This window comes from Myodes glareolus, chromosome 14 (genome assembly GCF_982192425.1).
Source record: "Myodes glareolus chromosome 14, mMyoGla1.1, whole genome shotgun sequence".
Lineage (NCBI taxonomy): Eukaryota > Metazoa > Chordata > Mammalia > Rodentia > Cricetidae > Myodes > Myodes glareolus.
Window position 1 is genome coordinate 45,678,234 of NC_142039.1, and position 21,800 is coordinate 45,700,033.

General features: G+C 44.4%; 1 long non-coding RNA gene across 3 annotated transcripts in view; it reads right to left on the reverse strand.

The window, feature by feature from the left end:
• LOC125396337 (uncharacterized) overlaps window positions 1-21,800 on the reverse strand; it is a 298,393-nt gene that overhangs the window by 22,568 nt on the left and 254,025 nt on the right. For all 3 annotated transcript variants that reach the window (XR_015005102.2, XR_015734873.1, XR_015734872.1), the window contains exon 5: window positions 906-1,014. This is a non-coding gene — a long non-coding RNA (uncharacterized LOC125396337). The remainder of the gene's footprint in view (window positions 1-905; window positions 1,015-21,800) is intronic.

The following is a 21,800-nucleotide window of genomic DNA, read 5'->3' on the forward strand; positions in this document are numbered from 1 at the left end:
TGTGATGACTTTACTTCACAGAGAGAAAGAGGAAGGGGATAGGGGTGCCAACGTGTGGGGAGAAGGGACCTGAGATGTGGCTCACTTGCCACTGATGACAAAGGCAGTGTAGGAGTTCTGGGCAGCTGCTGGAGCATGGGAAGGGAGCGAGAGGGAGAGGCCAGCTACAGCTGCTGTTCTGGCTGGCTGAGGGGCCGGACAAGGAAGGGGCGACAGCCCGAGCTGAATGCAGGAAGCTGAGAACAACCCCAGAGAAAAGATGGAAAATAAAACACACTTGGAAACTTCTTACATCCACCCTTTACAAAAATGTTTTCCATGTCAAACACTAGAGAACAATTTACTCAGACATAAATTGAAAAGGGGAGTCTTAGAAGAGACCCCACCCCGATTCAGTCCCTTGGATCCTTGAATTCTTAGGGGGTGAGCAAATCCAGACCCATTTCCTGTTGCTTTTTAAAGCAGTGTTTGCATTTTTCAATGTTTTCCTATAGTTTATCAGCTCCTTCAGTCCTGCAGTGGGCGGCCTCTTAAGTTTGTTTTCTGTCTGTAATATAATATTGCAAGCACTGTAAACATTGTAAGTGGATATGAAGATACTTATTATGAAGACTAAAACAATATTAAAGAGAAACCGTTCCCCACATTCATTGCAATGCATATTTCTCCCTCTCCTTTTGAATTTGTATTCCATCATGATTTTTATCAACATTAAGAAACCAGAACTTTGCGCTGGAGATGTCGATCACTTGCTTAGCAAACAGGTAGCCTAGGTCCGATTCACAGCACCGGACATGCACACCCAAAATGAATCTATTCAGTGGATTGCATGTATCCATGTACACATGGGTTTCCATGCTTCTGAAACTAGTAGTACACATTTAAATAGACAGAAGAGGCTTTACCTTCAGCGGGCAATACTGCCAGCAAGTCTGAGGCTGAAGAAGTCAGAGCAGCCACGGTCACAGCGAGAGCTCAGTGAAGAGTGGGAGGGGCTCCCCTGGAAAACTCCACCTGTAAAGAAAAGCTGCTGCTTTAGTATTGCCTAGGGGGCAGGGTCTCAGAATTACAACTGAGTCGTGCATGCACAGTGGTGTCCCACATCCATACACTGACCTTCTGAAGCTTTGGTTAGTGTTTTATGGATCAAGAGTCTAGAATGAATTCATAATGTAATTGTTCTGTTTTATTAAGTTGTGACTTTTAGTGTGCCTAACTATACATGCATGGGTGCGTGTGTGTGTGTGTGTGTGTGCGTGTGTGTGTATGCACGCACGTGTGCATGTGTGTGTAGGACTTATCAAGCACTATACTTTCAGGCAGGTGATCTTGCATGAGGCCACCATGGGGGAGAAGCCAAGAGTACAACAGGCTTCAAAATGTGATTTCCACACATTAGACATTAGCTAATATTTCTAAGGTTTGTGTGGAAGAAATACTTTTTACAACTTCATTTCTTTCTTATTGCAATGCCACACCTATAACCCAGCAGTTAGAAGGCAAGTTCAAGGTCAACCTAGGCTACACTGGCAGACCTCCCATCTAAAATAAATAAATAAATAAATAAAACAAACGCCTGGTAAGTGATACACTGGGAACACGCTTGTACACAGGGAGATACAGTGGGAATACACTTATACACAGGGAGATACAGTGGGAACATGCTTGTACACAGGGAGACAAAGGGGGAATATGCTTGTATACGGGGAGATACAGTGGGAATACATTGTACACAGGGAGATACAGTGGGAATACTCTTGTACACAGGGAGATACAGTGGGAATATGCTTGTACACAGGGAGATACAGTGGGAATACTCTTGTACAGGGAGATACAGTGGGAATGTTCTTGTACACAGGGAGATACAGTGAGAATACACTGTATACAGGGAGATACAGTGGGACTATGCTGTACACAGGGAGATACAGTGGGAATACTCTTGTACACAGGGAGATACAGTGAGAATGTGCTTGTACACAGGGAGATATAGTGGGAATACACTTGTACACAGGGAGATACAGTGGGAATACACTTGTACATAGGGAGATACAGTGGGAATACACTTGTACACAGGGAGATACAGTGGGAATACTCTTCTACACAGGGAGATACAGTGGGAATACGCTTGTATACAGGGAGATACAGTGGGAATACGCTTGTACACAGGGAGATACAGTGGGAATAGACTGTACACAGGGAGATACAGTGGGAATACGCTGTACACAGGGAGATACAGTGGGAATACGCTTGTACACAGGGAGATACAGTGGGAATACACTGTACACAGGGAGATACAGTGGGAATATACTTGTACACAGGGAGATACAGTGGGAATATGCTGTACACAGGGAGATACAGTGGGAATATGCTTGTACACAGGGAGATACAGTGGGAATACGTTTGTACACAGGGAGTCTGGCTAAGCTTTGTACGTGCATCTTGACATCACTTGTAACATGGAAGATGTGAGTAAATCGTGAAGCCAGCGGGTTCTAAAGAATCCTAAGCACTTTATTCTCATGCTGTGGCCCGTCACAAAGTATGCAAATGTGTCCCAAGATTTAGAATGCTATCTAGTCAGAGTCATACAGTCAATGGAGAAAGAATCCTGGAGAGGAAATGCAGATGTTGAGGCAAAGCGTCATTTACTGTGTCCACATTGGGATGGTTCTAAGCTACCATACCAGAACTTCTAATGTCTGAGTTTCCTTAACTATGGGCACAAATGTGCTAAGGATCCAAACCCCTGCATTGCTGAAATAAGAAACACATATCCATATTTTTCTTCTTTCTAGTTAATCTTTCATGGCTCATTCTTGTAGGCTGTGGTTGAAATCTCACCTCCCACTGCCAAATGGTGTCTCCTTTCATTTTATACTTTGTTAATGCTTATATATTCTTGACAATTCAGTATTTATTAGGATGAGAGAGAATTCAATTTGTCCCTGCATATCTTCCTAAGAAAGGAGCAGAGAATAAATTAATAAAAACGCATAATGCTTCACGCTCTACGAAAGTGAAATGTGACGTGTCACTGACTTGACTGGAGGACCCTGGGGACAGAAGAGACTGAAAAGTCAGAAACATGATGGTGGAGTGACAGTCCCTCACCCTACCCCACCCCCCCAAAAAAACTTTTTGCAGATGTAGACCTTACATGTAAGCTTTAAAATTCTGGAGGGAAGGACGAGGAAGACAACAGAAGAAAAATGGCCTCCTATGCTGCTGGCTTGGCAGGAGAAATGTTAGGAAAATGGAAATACAACTGAAAACAGTCTATAGTGTGATGCAATCGCCAAGCCATTCCTCACAAAACTGGCAAAGCAATATTGAGTTTCTTTCCTGTGGAAGCACAGGAGATGTTAAGGCGATCTTGAGCAAAATGAAAAGCATTCCAGGAACCACAACACCTGATTTCAAATGTTACTACACAACAGAGCAACAGCAACAATAGAGACAAAGACAGATGCAGGAACTGGTGGGGTGGGACTGAGAATCCAGAGAGACGCCCATGCACCTACAACCATCCAACTATTGAGAAACGTGTAGAAGACCAGAACCTGACTGGGCAGTGATAGCACACACCTTTAAACCTAGCACTAGGGAGGCAGAGGTGGATCTCTGTGAGCTCAAGGCCAGCCTGGTCTACAAGAGCTAGCTCTAGGACAGGCTCCACAGCTACAGAGAAATCCTATTTTGAAAAGAAAAAAGAAAAAAAGCAAAGACCGTACACTGGAGAAACGAAAGCCTCTCCAGCAAATGTTCCTGGAAGATGACAGATAATGTGTGCAAAAGAATGAGAGAATCATACAAGAAATTAATTCAAAGTACCTCAAAGACCTTACTATATGACTTAAAACCCCAAAACTCCTAGAGGAAAACACCTCAAGATATGGCCAAAGGCAAAAAGCTTTGAAATAACTCCCAGAAATGAGGAAGTAATTGCAATAATTGATAAATAGCATCACATGCGATCAGAAAGGTGCAGTACAGGAGGTAGAACAAGTTAAGTGAAGAGGCTGCATACAGACTGAGAACTTGTTTGGCTCTCCATCTGAAGGTGAAGTCAAGTCTAGACTAACTCTACTAATTAAATAAGGCAGCAAATAAAATGAACAAATTGTTAATAAATACATGAACTGAAAAAAAAAAAAGGCTCAACATTCCTAGCCACCAAGAAAATGCCAATGAAATTTACATCGAGATTCCGTCTCACCCCAGGTCGGCCTGAACTCAGAGAAATCTGCTTGTCTCTGCTTTTCCAAGTGATGGGATCAGGGGCATGAGCCATGAAGCCTGGCTTCTCAGGGCCATTGTTATTAACTCCAAACCTCTAAGTCACTCTTACAAGCAGATATGAGGATAGCATAAGTCTGTTGGGGTCACTACTGGGGACGCATTTGAAATTCGACCCCACAGATGTGCTGGGATCCAGAGGTGGGGTTGTTGGGGAGTGAGGGCATGAGGATGGCCCTCATGAATAGAACTGGTGCCATGGGCCTCTCCTCCTTTCTTACAAACTATGTTTGGATACACGAACCTGGCCATTTACAGGTGATGGGAGCATCTCTACCAGATGTAGACCATGTTGAACCTTCATCTTAGTCTTCTGAGCTACAGACAACTCAGATCTTCAGGTCTCTTGTCTGAAGCCTATGGCAGGTACTTCATCACAGCTTCTTGACTGACTCCAACAATAGAGCCCATTGCATGTTTGCAAGAAATGCTTAGGCATCATTTAAACGTGCAGGTCTTTCCGGCTGCACTTCACGTGATCACTGAGAAGGATCCCAGTTTCTAGCTCCCACAGACTCCTTAACCACCCAATTCGCAAACCACCAACTAGAATCCTTAACAAACTCTACCTCCAAAATATTGAAGACAGTCAATTTAGTCAAACGTCATGTTATAAGAGCTAATTTCTATCATATAAAATGGCATATGTTGACACTTGGCCTCACCGAAGCTAGTAAAGAATGAAATTTGACTAAAAGCAAAAAAAGAAAAAAAAAATGAACAAACAAAACAAAACAATTGTGTAGAAAAGAGAACACCAGGTAAGAAAGTTTAAAGACTTAAAATGGGTTAGGTGAATAAGCAGGCTTCAGGCAGATCAAAAATGGTGGATCTGTCTTCATAAAATCATGGCTCCTAATAACCAAACTGTGTACTTAAAAGCTTAATTTTTAAGTATCTTTCTTCCCCCTTTTCAGTTGTGTGTGTGTGTGTGTGTGTGTGTGTGTGCAGAAGCGTGTGTGTGTGTGTGTGCCTGTCTGTTTGTCTATCATTCACTGAAATACTAGTTGCACTGTGGCTGTCTCCTTTACAGTAGAAAAACAAAGCTATTGTCACTCATGGGCTTTGGTCTAGCCTGTCAAGCAGGAACTAAAATCACTTAGAAAAAGAAACAGGGTTGCACGGTTCATGTATCCTACCCACATGATCCGGATCAGCTTATAGGAGGGACCAGAGACAAGGTACCCAAGGGAGTTGAGAAGGAAGGGACCTCCAGAGAAACCTAGGCCCTCTTGACTGAGGCAGCCCACCCTCTCCCACCCACCATCAACCACCCTTACTCTGCAAAGTAAGACTTGATGTGCTGTGAGAAACAGAAAGAGCTATGCCTTTCTCCCTATTAATGACTGAACTATATCCTTAAATTAACTCTTCACAAGCACACATCGTCCACCGGTTTCTAATGATGTCTCCATTTCTCCCCCCAAACACACCCCTGCACACAAAAAACAGCCCATCATTTTACTCCACTTCTAGGCCTCTGATTTATGTAATTCAACGGCACAAAGCCTGTAGAGCAAAAATGGTTGGGTTATTTTGAAAGAATGCATCAAATATTAGCTGAAAATTGGTTCTAAATGGGGCCACTTAAGCCTCCGTGGGATGGAATTGCGGGGACTGAGGATTAGAGGCCAAAAAAGAAAATTGAGGACAAGAAAATGATGACTGATGGGTTTAGCACTTTTATCTCTGAGAATGCAAAGGACATTCAGGCTTTGGGAGGGGGAAAAATGACATATGTGACCTCGAGAGCACATCCAGACTGAGAAGTTGGCTTGGTGTGGCTTCCTGTAGGGGAGGAAGTGGGAACTGTGTTCTTCATGTCCAGATAGGTGAGGAAGAGTAGTTATGATTGCCTTCGAGCATGTTGGGGAGCTGAGAGCTACATCTCCCTAAAGGATAAACATTATGTAACTGTGATAAAATGTTCCATCTTTAGTAGCTGAGGTTAGAAACCCAGAAAAGAACCTAGAGGGTTCTGGAAGCTTGGGATGGAGACAGGACATTGAAAACGGCCCAGTCCACTTCAGACTTTGCCTTCAGCTCCCGGCACAGCACACTGAACAGTTAGCACCAAGTCACTAAGAAAACCCAAGGGAAACCTTCTAAAACCTGCCACACACTGACTGAAAGGTTCTTAGACCCCATGAATCTAACCAGTATAAACACTGGCTCTCCAGATTTGCTGAGAGATTCCTTTAGACAAGTGGTTCTTAGGCAGTTCATCTCAGGATACCTTTACTAAACTTAAAGATTACTGAGGAGTCCACTGAGATATTGGTCACAAGATTTACATCAAGCAATATTAGTTCTTAGAAATAACTAATACTTTTAATTCCTTTAAAAAATAATGCATTGTGGGGCTCTAGAGGTGGCTCAGTGGTTAAGAGCACTGGCTGATCTTTCAGAGAACTGCAGTTTGATTCTCAGCACCCTTAGGTCAGGGTACAACCATCTGCAACTCCGGTTTCCAGGGATTTAATGCCCTCTTCTGGTCCCCATAGGTATTGAATGCAAGTGGTGCATAGACATACCTGCAGGGAAAACACCCACACATATAGAACAAAAATTTAAGATCTTTTCTTTAAAGTATCACCCACTACAAACAAAATTGATATTTTAGAATATTTTGCAAATGTAACAATAATCAGATTTTCTCAAAACACTTAGTAACAAGAATGGCATTGTTTTCTATTGGTGGAAAAAATGTGTCTTGCTTAATAAAAAACAGCTTTTCTTTCCTACTGACTATTATTAATCTGGCACTGTATACTGCTCAGCAGAAGGGTATAAAAATTCATTCTCATGTGATACAAAGTTGCAAAATGTAAAATTAGGCAAAGAAAGCACTTTCAGATATCTGAGGATATTCTCTGTTTGATGTCATACTAAAACTGAAAAATGGGTGAAATGGTGGTTTCTAAGGAATGGGAGTACCCATCAACGAGCAGAGACTGCTCCTCGCTCTGACAGTCACTCATCTCCGAGGGCACCCATTCAGTCTTTGACCCACATATAAAACATTTGCTTACATCCACGACATTCACAATCATTTACAAAATATGAAATCTCTGAATTATACAGTGGCTCCAGAAGCAAGAAGGAGATGGACTAGGACAGACAGACAGACACCGACCTGTGCATCTGCGTCTTCAAATGTCAGCTCGTAAGCCACGGACCTTGCCATGCTCACTACCAGGCCCCCAGTGCCAACACACGAAGTCCACTGCCTGGACCCTTTCGAAGAAGCTCAAAAAATATTGGAATGACTTTGGCTTGTATGTGAATCACACTAACTACTCCACTGGCCACCATGATGAATGTGTGCCACACTGAAGAAAAAAAAAAGGAATATAAAGCCTCTCATGATATTCTAATAGGAGAAAAAAATGGATGAACTGACTGTATATAAAAATCAGCTTTAATTGAAGCCATTTAAGTCACAATCATAGTATCGTGGAAACCTGATGCTTTTTAGAAGTTCCAGTTTCAAACTCAAAGTCTATTTTTAATTCACTGAAACGCCGAGAGCAGTGACAGGAGGACAAGTTGTCGCTCTCACCAGGCTGTGACTCTAACAGAACCTGAAATGTAATTTGAGAAGAAATAAGTGAGTTTTCTCCAAATGCGCTAAAGATCAAAACTCGGACAACATTGGCAAGGACCGATACCCAATATATTCACTACTATCAACAATCTCTGTGAGCACAAGAGAAAGAGAGGAGTCATGGGAACTCAGGGGAGCAGGCCGAGGAAGAGCTCACCTGCCTCCATCACCGCTGCAGAAGCGGGGGGCCCCCTGCTCTTCTTGTTACCATGGCAGGAAAGTCAAGGCTGGCTTTCACAGTGGCCTGAGGTTTCAAAAATTCTGGTCCTATGCACCGTACGCTATGATTTCTTTTTCCCAGCACTGCTTGGAGAGTGTTTGCCTCCTTGATGAGCTGAAGTTATGGTGTGATCGAATCGATTATCTGTTCAGAATGGCTCCCGCTGTGGGACTATAAAAAATTGCAGGTGGCCTTGGTTACAAGGGAGCTATCTGTCATCCTGAACTATTGACATGTTTTTATGTGGTATAGTCCCAAATCGCATGCTAAGTTTAGTTATTCATCCATGAAATCTCAAACTCAGAGTCCACCTCAGGGAAAAGGGGGGATTTAGACGAAAAGTTGAGTCCCTGGCCCCCTATCAACATCACTTTTCAAAGCTAGATGGACGGGAAAAGCTAAAGTCCCTTAAGCCTCGCCATCCTAGAAAACGGCTGGTGTCCACCTTCATTCAACAGATAATTGTGGGAGCTATAAATCCCAGGGATTGAGGGAAGCTACTTAAGCTCATTCATAGCTTTAATTTATGATTGGCCAAGAACTAATAAACACGATAGTAAATATTTATTTTTCTCCAACAGTGCGCTTGTCACCAAGTTGCTGATAGAATCAATTCCATCCTGGTCTCTGGAGCTTAAAGAAAATTAAGCGCAGGCTAACACTGCCGAATTAGAAGAGATAGTCAAATGACACACAGTGACCGGAGTACAAATCTCCCTCCAAAAGCAGATAAAAATGCCACCCTGGGGTCTGAGACTTCCCCACCATACAATGAGTCTCTGAGGAGGGTTGCCTACTGGCTAATGACCACATGGTCATAACTTTTAAGTGCATCATGTTAGATTCTAGATGAGGCAGCAAATTGTTTTTATTGTCCTATCTTTCCCAGTGTAAAGCTTCTCAATCTACAACTGAATTAATGGGTTCTGCTACCCAATGTTTCTTCTATAGCTCCACTTCTAAGTTGCAATCTGGCCTTTTCTGGTCTGCTATACCAAACCAGTACTCATTCCCAAGGATTCTCTAACACTGCATCCAACAAAGTAAATGAGTCCCACCATTAATGGAATCCCCCCCACCCTAAACACACACACACACACACACACACACACACACACACACACACTGTACAGTGGTTGGGGGTATTTTAGAGTTCGTCAGAACCTTTATTAAGCAGAAGCCTTATCAATCAAATACTTGGTCACATAGCACTAAAAATCAGTTGCCAAAAGGAATGAAAACTTCTCACGGGAAATAGAAAAATTATCAATATTGTGACATGTTTTGTTGATATTTTCCTCCGTTTTTATCATCTCAAAATATATAGCTGCATAGTTGACCATTATCCTGGGGATAAAATATACTAAAATCTACAGTGTGTGAATATGTGTTTGTGGGGTGTGTGTGTGTGTGTGTGTGTGTGTGTGTGTGTGTCTATGCATTCATTTTTATGGAAGCTAAAGGGCAGCCTAGGCTGTCTTTCCTCAGGGGCTATCAACCTCGGTGTCTTTTTGAGGGGGTCTCTCTCAGGCCAGGAACTTGCCAAGATGAACTAGACCAGCTGGCCCATGAGCCCTGGGGACCCTCCTGTCCCTGCCATGTACCACCACAGCCATTTCTTTCGTGTCCAGGAATTACAATCAGCCCTAGGAGGGCAGCACTGCGGAGGAATCAGAGAATGGAAGACAGGGAATGGGTGGAGGTCCTACTTTAGTAGGACACAGTCTCTAAACCCAGTCATTGGAAGAGGACCGCCAAGAAGAGAAACGGTAGGGAGAGCTGAGATTTCGGAGCGGAAAAGGTCAGGGCTTGACTGTGAAGACACAAGAAGTGGAGGACACAGCCAGCCAGGGACAGATGCGCTAACCGCGCCTTCCTGACTCAATAGATGAGCGACCCCTGCTCTTAGCCAGGCCTCCCTGTACTCACCCCACGTTCCATTCCATTTCAGCTTCCTGGTAAATGCTGGCTTATAGCTTTGTTGTTCCTTCTTTCTCTGCTTTAGCCTTCACACCCCCTCCCCGTCATACTTTACTTTCTTCATTGAAAAGGTTTTTTTTGGGTTTTGGGGTTTCTTTTTTTGTTTTGTTTTTTTTTTAAACATACATACTAAGTATGACATTGATCTTTCAGGACACAGACTTTGATTTCTTTAGTTTTCTGTTGCTCCTGTCCAATACATCTGCTGAGCGTTGCATGCTGAATATGAGTGAAAAAAAAAATGGTAACTCCTGGGAGTTGTGTCAGAAATGTGAACAACTGCAGCCCAAAGTGACAGAATGAGAGACAGCTGGCATGGGTTGTTGTGATCAAGTGATTTTCGTCCCCTTTCTCTTTAAGTCTACCCAGGGAGATGGCTCTGTCCTCTCCCACATGGGGAGATGGCTTCATCACTCATACATGGGGAGACAACTCTGTCCTCTCTTACATGGGAAGATGGCTCCATCCTCTCAAAGGTCAGAAGACAGCTGTCTTCTCCCACCTGGGGAGATGGCTCAGTCTTCTCTCAGATGCGGAGACAGCTCCATGCTCTTCCACACATGGAGACGGCTCAGACAGCAAAGTGATTCTCTTGTAGGTTCAAGGCTGTGATTCCCATGTAGGTCCAAGGCTGTTCTTCTGCATATGCTTCTGGAAATAGTACTGCTCCAGTCCAGTTACTTCAAGTTCAAATCTAAAGCCCAGGTTTGGCCTCAGTGCTGGCACCCTGACGGCCGGCCTTGCTGTCGGTCAGCTTGATGACTCACCACTTCGCTCCATTAAGGACGAGGCTTTATTTCCTGACCACGACTATAAAGCCAGGACCATGAGAGGAACTATCTCACAGGATAAAAGAAAAAAACCTCAGTAAGGATGTAAGCACAGGCACGATGTAGTGCTGACACTGGGTCAGCCATCCACAGAGACAAGGGAGACGGAAGGAAGAGGGTGTGCTGGCTACTTCTACGTTTAGGCTGTTTCTCAAGACTGCTCTGTCTTCTCTCCACCTGGCCTTAAAGCGCTGCTGTGATGCTGGCCTGTAGGTATGACACAACTTTTGCCCTTTCAGTTTCTCTGTAGCTGAGATTACAGGCAGGTACCTCAAACAAGACTGGGCCCATTAAGGTCTATCATGGAGGTAGGGAGGGCCTCCTTGAGGCCTCTACCCTCTCAAAGGCAGGCAGGTAACAGTTGCTGGGGAAGAGGACCAAGAGACCCCACCTCTGCTCAAAGATATAGAGGCAATTAAGGCCCCATCCCTCCTGCTAAGGATATATCAGAAGCCAATGAGAGCTGAAAAAGAGAGATGGTCTTCCGCAGTGTGCTGCCCTCATAGTACCTGGTGTAACCTCTCATCCAGTCTCCTATAAAGCCAAGTAAGCTCATTGGTTCTCCAAGTTAGATTTGGATGGAATAATCTCTTTGCTTTCTTGCTGTTTCCCTGTCTGGAGTAAGGAGGTGTTCGTTTGTGCATCTCTAGAAAGCATCTAAACATGTTGAGATCGCCTTTAACTCCCTCCAAGGAGGACTCACTGTGCATGCTCTGTATTCCTTATCGACCTGGAAAAACAATTAGTTCTTTTCCTAATATAAAAAGGGAGTCACCTTCCCTCAGTATGACCCAAATTGACCATCTTCTTCCTTATTCTCTAATTAGCTGGTCACCAAAGCCCCTATCACAAATCGGAATTTTCAAATTGCTCTCAATTTCTCCCTCTTTTTCATAGGTATTTCCATGCGTATTCAGCTCCCTTTCTAGAGGTAAATTAATACAGACACGATGTACTCACTAAATAAAGCTGCAGAGAAGTCACTTACAGAATTTCATTGAAATGTTTGACATCAGCTGTCTGTTGTAAAGCTTAAATACAATTATATACGTAAAAGAGGTAAGCTGTGTCTCAAGTGCAAATACATGGCGTGGTTGAGGTGTTTCTATTATAACTATAGAAAAGATTTCTAAGAGCTCCGTCAGAAATTTCTAATAAACTAGGTGTCCACCAGGCTAAGCGACAGCACACTTTGGACTATTAGAATATGGCATGAAGAACTGGCGCGCGTCAGACGGAACTGAACTTTCAAGTCCTTCAACTTCTGTTCCTATCAAACGGACGAGATTGGATGAGATCAGCCTTCCCACAAGAGATGAAAATGACCAAGAAAGAAAACAATTATTTAAAATAGTCCCTGCTTGCAGGCACCAGAGGACTGTCAGGCTCCTTGACTTTAAGGTCAGTACTTTGGGGAGCTGTCCTTTGACCTGTCTTTAACCCATTTGATGATTCCACCGCAGACAGCGGAAAACCTCAAGAACTGAACAGGGATTATTCCAGTCTCACAAAGCAAAATTCCAGTTCATACAGGCAAACCTTAGGAGTTCATGGCCTTCTAAGGGCAAGAGGCCCTGGTAACAACCCAGATTTTCAGCTGGATCCCAAGGGCCCAAGCTAGAAACTCACCAGGGTTCAGGAAGATTGAAGGGCAACTTGGGGACAGTTTAACCCCTGCCTGGATCAAAGTAACCCTCTCCAGAGGAAAGCAACATCAGCCACAGCTAAATATTATCTCTGTGTTTTTAGTAAATGATTCCCAGTAGTCATGAGAATTAACTATGCTTACAAAAATAAGAGCAAGCCAAAAATCTAGAGAAAAGTTAGAAGCAGATCCAGAGGGAATTGAGACATAGTAGTTAGTAAAGAGGAGCTTTAGAGTCACTGTGACTAATATGTTTCATAATCAAACATTAAACTAGAAATAATGTAGTATAAGAGGATCGGAGGCACATTCTATGATTTTAAATAAAACCAGTGGTATGAACATACTCAAAGATGAGGATCAATGAATATCACGAACAGATGAGATGAAAGGGAACCAGATGATATTATAGAAGAAAATACCCAGATTAAAGCATGGAAAGAAAATGGAGGAAAAAAATGATGGGTGGAGCATTGCTTACTTTCATTATTACATTCTGTGTGTGTGTGTGTGTGTGTGTGTGTGTGTGAGAGAGAGAGAGAGAGAGAGAGAGAGAGAGAGAGAGAGAACATGCAAACACCACAGTGCATGAGTGGAGGTTAGAATGTAACTTACTGGAGTCAGTTTTCTCCTTCCATTATTTGGGCCCCAGAGATTGAACTCAGGTTGTCAGGCTTAGCGGCCAGTGTCTTTAGTAGCTGAGCAATCTCTTCAGGCCTGAAACACAGTTTCAATCATGAGGAAAAGGAATCCCAGAGCAGAGAATGGAATTAAAGCGATCTCTAAGGAGATCATGGTAGTTTCCCAAAAACCACTGGAGAAAAATCAAGCCAGATTCAAAAGGGCTAAACATTTTGAGAAAGGTAAACACCAAGAAGTTCACACCTAGAATATCACAACAAAACTGTTGGAAATCTAAGGTTAAGTAAAATCGTAAAACTGAAAAAATGAAACCGGTATAGTGGCAGAAGCCTTAAATCCCAGCATTTAGAAGGCAGAGACAGGCAGATCTCTGAGTTCGAGGCCAGCCTGGTGAACTAATCAAATTCCAGGACAAGAGCTTCACAGAGAAACCTTGTCTTAGGGTGGGAGGGAGGGGACATGGGAAATGAAAGACAAGATATTCAAGGTACCCACGTAGGAGTATTTGTGGAAAAAAAAACATTTCCAAATAATAGTAAGACCAACAGATTCTCCAAGAACACATAGCAACCAAGATAGATATTATTAGAAATGGCATTTTTAAAAGAGCTAAAAGAAAGGATTCCAAAAGTATCCTTTAAAACTAAAAGGCAAATTTAAGACTTTAAATATAATCAGAAAGCCCTTACTATCAAAATATCGAAGAATTTGTGAATGGGAAGATGTAATAAGCCAAGCTGAAAGCCTGTTGTACAGAAAGAGACAGTCTACAGGAAAGCACTGTAGCCATGCATCTTACAGAGGGTTAATGCCCAGATTAAAAAAATAAAACTCAAAAATCTAGGCCAGAGGAAGGTTTTAGTGGGTAAAAACCTGTGCCACCAAGTGCCACCAAGCCTGAAGACCTGAGACCAAGTTCCGGCATCCTTGGGGTAGAAGGAGAGAACCTATTTCCGCAGATTGTCCTCTGACTGCTACGTGCACACCATGTTATGGGCACCATGGTACACACACCACCCATTCATATAAGTACACAGACACACACACCATGCACACCATGTCATGGGCACCACGGTACACACACCATCCATTCACATAAGCATATAGACACACACATGCCAACACACCAATAATAATTAGCATTAAAATTTTAAGTCTGTCTTTCTTCAAAACCCATGTTAAGTTCCTTTAAGAAACATTTAGGTAATTATACATTATGGGCTAATGTTTTCCTATGACATCCCAGGGAGTACGTTATGTCTAGGACCAGACAGTGATCTTAGCCAACATCTTCATATAATACTTGCATCTGGTTATCTTCTGTGTGGCACACACTTGAGCTCTGCTCTCTTTTAGCCCAAAAAGCTCACGGAGTGCCCAGGATTGTCATTTCTTTATCTGGACATCTTTAAACCTCATCAGGACTTTATTGGCCGAGCCACCTCCCCCAGTTCAGAAATTATTTTCTTCACTCTCTCACAGCCGTGATGACTTTCGTAGCCCATTATCCTTTCTTAAGCAAAATTGAACAGGTTGTTTTTTTTTTCCTAACTAGAGAGATTTCCTCTTTTATTAAACACGTGGTCCTCAACAGGGCAAGTGGTTTTCTCTTGGCAACTAAGCCAGCTTGCACTAACATCTTCACATGGTAAATCAGAAAAGTTAGCCTCAGAATTTAACTCATGTTGACTAGGTCTCCCAGCTCAGACGTGACAGAGCAAGCCATCGGTCCCAAGTTCTCCCTGGTCATGCTCTAGAATGGTTTGAGTCTTCCACGCCCTCTCTGTAATTTTGAACTAATGAAAGCTGAGCTCAGCCTTGTGGCTGCAGGCCAGCGGGAACCCTAAGGAAACTACACCTCTGCCGAGGACAGAGGCAGGAGATCTTGTCCCATCGCAGTCTACAAACTGGGCCCACCCTACCTGCAAGCTCCAGTTCCCTTCACCTGGCCCAGAGGCAGAACAAGGGGGAAGCATTTAGGAGATACCATGTGTGAGAGCCCTTGACTTTGCTCTCCAGAGAGCCTGAAACTTCTACCGCTCCACACAGCATCTGCTGTCTCAATCTCTTCTGTTTCCAAAGCCGTGTACATAAGAATGTTCACGTGCCAAACGGTATAAACCAATCTCTTGACTTCTGAGATCTATATCATGCTAACCTTATAAGAATTTTTGCTGCTATAAAATCATGTGTGGTGTATTTTTTCTATTACCACAGTTTGTATGTATCATGTGCATATGTTCCTTTCTGGGTATGAACACACGTAGGTACATGTGGAGGCAGGGGGTCAACAATGAGACGTCCTCAATCACTCTATTTATGTGTTTGAGACAAGGTTTCTCACTGAGCTTAGAGCTCATGGATTCTGTAAGACTGGTAGCAAGAGAACTTCAGGGGCCCTCCTGTGTCTACCTGTCAGGTACTGGGATTGGGCCTGTGTGACTGTGCCCAACATGTTACAAGGATGGTGAAAACCTAAAACTGGTTCTTGTGCTCACACAGCAGACATTTAAATAAGCCATCACCCGACATACAGACCACAGTTTTTATTGCCTTCATTTATTTGTATATGTAAGTATGTGCTTTTGCATACATGTTCCATGGTGTGTGTGGAGGTCAAAAGACAATTTTGGGAGTCAGTTCTCTCCTTTCATGTGGATCCTGGGCAGCAAACACAGCTCGTCTGTCTTAGCAGCAACCAATGCCTGTACCTGCTCAGCCATTTCACTGGCCAAAGCCACAATTGTAAAAGAGTATATCTAAGGCATAAAGCCTATGCCAAATGATTTTGATAATACTTCATTATCATGCATCAACTTATATTATCTGATAATGATAATTTAGTAATTAAGATGTAAACCTTTGATCTTTCACTTAATACATAAAAATATTAAATTAGCTAATATATAAACAGAGACTTAGATCTTCAAAGCATCTTCAGTGAGTTAATCTTCACCTTTCCATAAACCAGATACCTCAAGATTCAGCATGCCTAGCACACTAGTTATTTTTACTATGCTGTGACACAGCAATGTTAGGGAGGAAAGATTTATTTAGGACTCATAGTTTCACAGTGCAAATACATCACAAAGAAAGGGCATGGCATACAGCTCACCCTGTGGCAGTGGGAATGGGTTGCAGTGGCTGTTCACATCATGGCACACAACCCACCTTCTGGCAGAGGGGATGGGTTTTCATGACTATTCACACCATGGCACACAGCCCACCCTGTGGCAGTGGGGATGGGATGGATGTCATGACGGTTCACACCATGGCACACAGCCCACCCTGTGGCAGTGGGGGTGGGTTTTCATGACGGTTCACATCATGGCACACAGACCACCCAGTGGCAATGGGGATGGGTTTTTTCATGACGGTTCACATCATGGTACACAGTCCACCTGGTGGCAGCAAGGATTGGTTGTGTGGCTGTTCATATGGCGCAGAGCCAACCTTGTGGCAGTGGGATTAGTTGCAGTGGTTGTTCACACCCGGGCACATAGCCCAATCTGTGGGGGTGAGATTGGTTGCAGAGGCTATTCGTGTAACAGCACACTAAAAAGAGGAGCAGTTGAGATTGGAACAGGGGCAGAGACAGCTTTCAAAAGTCCACCCCCAGTGATTTACTTATGCCAACTAGGCCCCACCACTTAGGAGTCCCTCGGTCTCCAAAAATCAATGCAATTAGCTGGGAAACGGCATCCAAGGCATGAACCTCTTGGGAATACTTGAGATTTAAAGTACAAAACCCAGCCACTAGGCAGCCTCGGGTGCTGTTTTCACAACTGCAATGCCCCTCATCCAATGTATTCAACAAATGTTTATTTAGAGGGGAAGAAAGAAGTTAGACAAAGAGAGGCAGGCTCTGCCTATTGAAAAGATATATTATGCAAATAAGCATGCAAATAGGGGATTGCGTAGCTGTGATAACTGCTGTAAGGAGAAACACTTGGTGAGTGCGCAGGTGTGAGGCGGTGGATTGGATCTTGAGCCTGAGAAGTTGGGTTCTCCTGACAGAGGAAGGCAGCATCTGGTTTCTGCCGGAGGAACCAGGTAAACACAGGCAGTGTTTCCCAGGCGGGTGGATGAGAAGCAATAAAGGAAACAAGAAAGGCAAGAGAGGATGCTGGAGAACAAACCGGGCAAATGATGAACAGCCCAAGAGCTGGCTCGGTGAGTGCAGTGCTCACTCATAAGGGTGAAAACCTGAGCTCTGATTCCCAGGACCCACAGCAAGTGGGCCATGGCACTGTGCGCCTGTTCTCACCGTGCTCCTGCGGTGACATGGGGGACAGCGGTGTTTGGCCCAGCTACGGTGGCATACGCAGCAGCGGGGAAAACAGAACAGAACCTGCCTCAAACAAGATGGAAGGTGACGGCCAGCAGCAGAGACTGTCGTCCTCTGACTTCCACGCCCATTGCAGCACACATGCGCCTCACCCCACACACACCAAGAAAATTTTCAAAAGGATGTGCAAAGGCCCTGGGGGTACTAGAAGGTTAATGAGAGAGCCCAAAAGAAGCTCACGTCTCCTCAACTTAGAGAATTCCCCTCTCTCCTCACATATTTCTCAAATGTGACATCCTCTGTGGAGCTGCTGTCCCCTCCCCAAGTGCATTGTCACTTGATATCCCTCATACCATTGTGACATTTCTTCTCCATGTCTGTTAGCACTTAGCTCACTGGAAGGCAATTATCTGAGTGTATACATCTGTCTCCCTCACCAGCCTGAGAGCCAACCCATGGAGGGCAGGAGGGACATAGCTTTAGCCTCCTAACTCTCGGCATGCAGCACCAAGCATGGGTAAAACACACCCTGCTTGTGAATAAATCTGGACAATCCAACCTTGCCACCCACCCTACCCCCGCCCCCGTGCACTCAGGCTTAAGTATCACGCCTGGAAAATGTACTTATCCACTGTGAGAGTGCCCTGCACTTTTCAGGGGAAGACTCGGCTGTACAGTACTAACTTTTTTAGAAAGCCCTTTCTCTGGCTGCCCTTAATGAATCATAAGGTGTTATTTACTGCAACCTTGGGACCAGCTGCACAGACGTTGCGAACACAATGTAATTCGTTTTATAAATATCACACAATTATCTAATTTTTAAAAGGCTCTGACTGCTTTGAAAGGTGTTATTTTGGAAACAAGTCCTGGCCCATCCTAGGGAAATTCCCAAGTCAGTATTGTAATTGCTAAGTATATCCACAGAAGCCCCTGCAAGGCCGGACAGGAAGTAGAAATCCCTGCGCTATTGTGAACTTTCTGAGTGCAGCCGGCCCAGCAAAAGAGGGGTCACACGCAGCCCTGTCCCCCGTGGTAACCTGTCATGTCTGTACTCCAGGTGATGATTCCAGAACCCCACAAAGCCCAAGTTCAGTTCCCCTCCCCGGCGACAGCAGCCTCTCTCTCCCCTGTAACTCTTAAAGCACTTGCCAGCTTGTGGGTGTCCACGGTGGCAAGAAGGATTAGGAAGAGGGACATGTCTGTCTGTTGGCCATTTTTGCTGAGGCCTCCAAATGGAAGCAGCAGCCTGTGTTTTTTCCTTACATGGTGCCAGCAACCCCAGTGCTGACTCCCCTCCCACTCCCAAAGTAAACCTTCCCTTCTGGGACAGGAGAAACAATGCTATCAAGATTAGGGTATCCTGGAGCAGGGCAGCCCTCTAGCTGCTCTCTGGCTACTTGATACAGGGCTGTTAGGCAGGGCCCTGCCCGTCCCGGGTCTATCTTTACCTGCCATCTTTAGAGGATTAGGGGAGGAGGGAGGGCTGGCAGCGGTTGGTAGTAATTTAACCCAGGCCTCCTGGAGCTGTTTATGAACAGATGTGAGCTAACATTCCCATACAGGCAGGCAGAGTCCTGGAATCCCAGGCAAAGGCAGTGTCCCTGAAAAGTGTGCTGAGCCCCACTTCCTCCTTTGCCTATCTCCGCGGCAGAGGGGCAGGATGTGGGCTGTCTGGGAAAAGAGCCATCCGTAGTCCAGCCCTGAGGCCGCCCTTTGATCTCATGAGTGTGTGTGTGTGTGTGTGTGTGTGTGTGTGTGTGTGTGTGTATGAGAGAGAGAATCTGGCACACATGAGAGTTGGTACTTCATTACAGACTTCCTGTCTTTATCTCTATTAATTTGAAAATCCCTTGGGAAGAAAGACAGGGTGCTATGAAATGCCACAGGAAGGGGTAGACGACATTATCAAGGAAGGCAGGGCCCGAATTTGAGAAAGCCTGAGAAAGGTGGGGGGGGGTGAGATGAACATCTGCTCTGTGAGGTACAAACACTGCTGGGTGCCTACATTTGAGCTTCACAGCCTAGGTTCCTGCATTGACCTTGCCTTTAGGATGGAAGCTGCCTGGTGTATCTTTCTGCAACAGGTCAGAGTTAAGGGGAGAACCCGGGAGTGGGTGAGGTCAGTCTGCAATGGCAGAGACTCCCCAGTCACCATTGTCTGGGCTGCAACCCACAGACTATCAGCACAGGCTTCAAACGCCCCTCCAAAGGAAAAAGACCCTGCTAGTGTTGGAGTCTGTTACTATTACTATTATAAATAAAATAAAAATAAAAACACCTTAGATTTGGTACTTTCTAAGGAAAGTGATTCCTTACAGTTCTGGAGGCAAGTCCAAGATCAAAGAGCCATTGAGTGGATGCCGGCTGGGCTCACGGTCCACAGGTGGAGCCTTCAACTTCATCCTCAAAAGAGCTCATTTCTGCAGGACCAGGCACTCAGTAACGCAGAAATGCTTCAGCAGTCATGTGGGGTGCTTGCGTGTGCCTCTAGCCCACAGACACAGCTCAGCAAAGGGACTCCTGCCAGGTAGATGTATCTCTAACAAACCCTGTTCTCTACAGGGCAGGTATCAGAAACATTACACATTGACAACTCCCCTTTCTCAGACCAGGGGCTGGAAAGAGAACTCAGCTGGTAAAGCGCTTTGCTGTACAAGCATGAAAACTTGAGTTTGATCTCTCTAGCACCCATAGGGGACAGAAAAGCCAGGCACTATGGATGTTCGAATCCCAGGACTGGGGAAGTGGGGGCCACAGGCTCCATTGGGTCTGCTGCCCAGACAGCCTAGAAGAATCAACTAGCTCCAGTATCTGTGAGAGACTCTGTCTCAAAAAATAAAATCCAAAGCAACTGAGGAAGACATTCAGTGTTAACCTTTGGTATACACAGACACACACACACACACATGCCACAGATAGACACATATGCACCCACACACAGAGACACACATACACAAGGGGAAACAAAACTATCAATTTCTAAAAGAAACTACATACTTTATAATCTAACATATCTTAAAATTCTAGAGTAGGACCTACTGTAATCCCACTACTGAGAGAATGAGGCAGGAGGATTACCATGAGTTCATCACTAGGCCAGGTTTTATAGCTGAGATTGTGCCACTTAAAACTAAAATGTTGGGTGGGGGGTCGAGAAAGAGAAGAAGGCTTTTAACTGTATACACTCTGTGACAGTGAGATAGGGAACAAGCATTTGGGGCTTTGTGAGCCAGTCTGAGTACTCATGACTCAGCCGTGTCCTGTATCCCATACAAAGCTAAACACATAAATAGAGGAACCTATCTACGTTTGACTATGACTCTCGTTTACAAAAACAGACACTAGACATACTGGTTGAGCCCATCAGCATTACCAGGAATGTTGACTGTGGAGGACTCACCGGCAGTCATCCCATCTGAACTACAGTTCTGTGTGCTAGCACCAAAGTTGAGCAAAAACCAACCTAGCTGCCCCAGGGCTGGGGCTCTGTAAAGGAACACACAGAACAATGGTCTTCTGTGTTTCAGACCATCTCAGCAGAGCTGGAAGATTTTCCAACATCTGTGGAAATCCATGCTTTCCCGTGTCTCAGGAAACTGCACGCGTATGTGAGCAGGCAAAGAGCTTGAAGAAACACAAGCTTGGTGGAAACCGAAGAAAACTAACTAGCCTGGGGAAAATCAAAGCAATGATTCTAATCTTATAAACAGCCAAGCTGCTCGGCTGCTTCAGCCATACTCACGTATTTGCAGGAGCACCAAATTGTGTCACAGAGATAAAAATATTTAACCAGGGCTAGAGAGAAGGTTAACAGTGTTTGCAACTATTACAGAGAACCTGAGTTCAGTGCCCAGCACCAATGGCAGACAGCTTATAATTCCCTGTAACTCTAGCCCAAGGAGCTCCAACACTCTCTTCCAGGCTCCACTGGCACCTTCACACCCATGATACACACACACACACACACACACACACACACACACACACACACACTAATCAAAATAAATGTTAAAATTAAAAAACCATGTAACCACCAAAGGATATATCCAAAATAAAATGGACACTGAGCAAAATTTTGTGGATCATCTAGAAAACCTCTTTAATTTACAGGGAAGGAAAAATACTTGTCAACTGGCACAGAACTAGGGCATAAAAGATCACATGACAACAAAACTATACATGACTACGTCCATGGAAAGGGGCAAGGGTGCATTTCCAGCCTCAACTGTATGTCCAGTGATTGTGTGTCTGTGGATGAGTCTCTGCGTTATGTTTGAGCATTTATATATCTA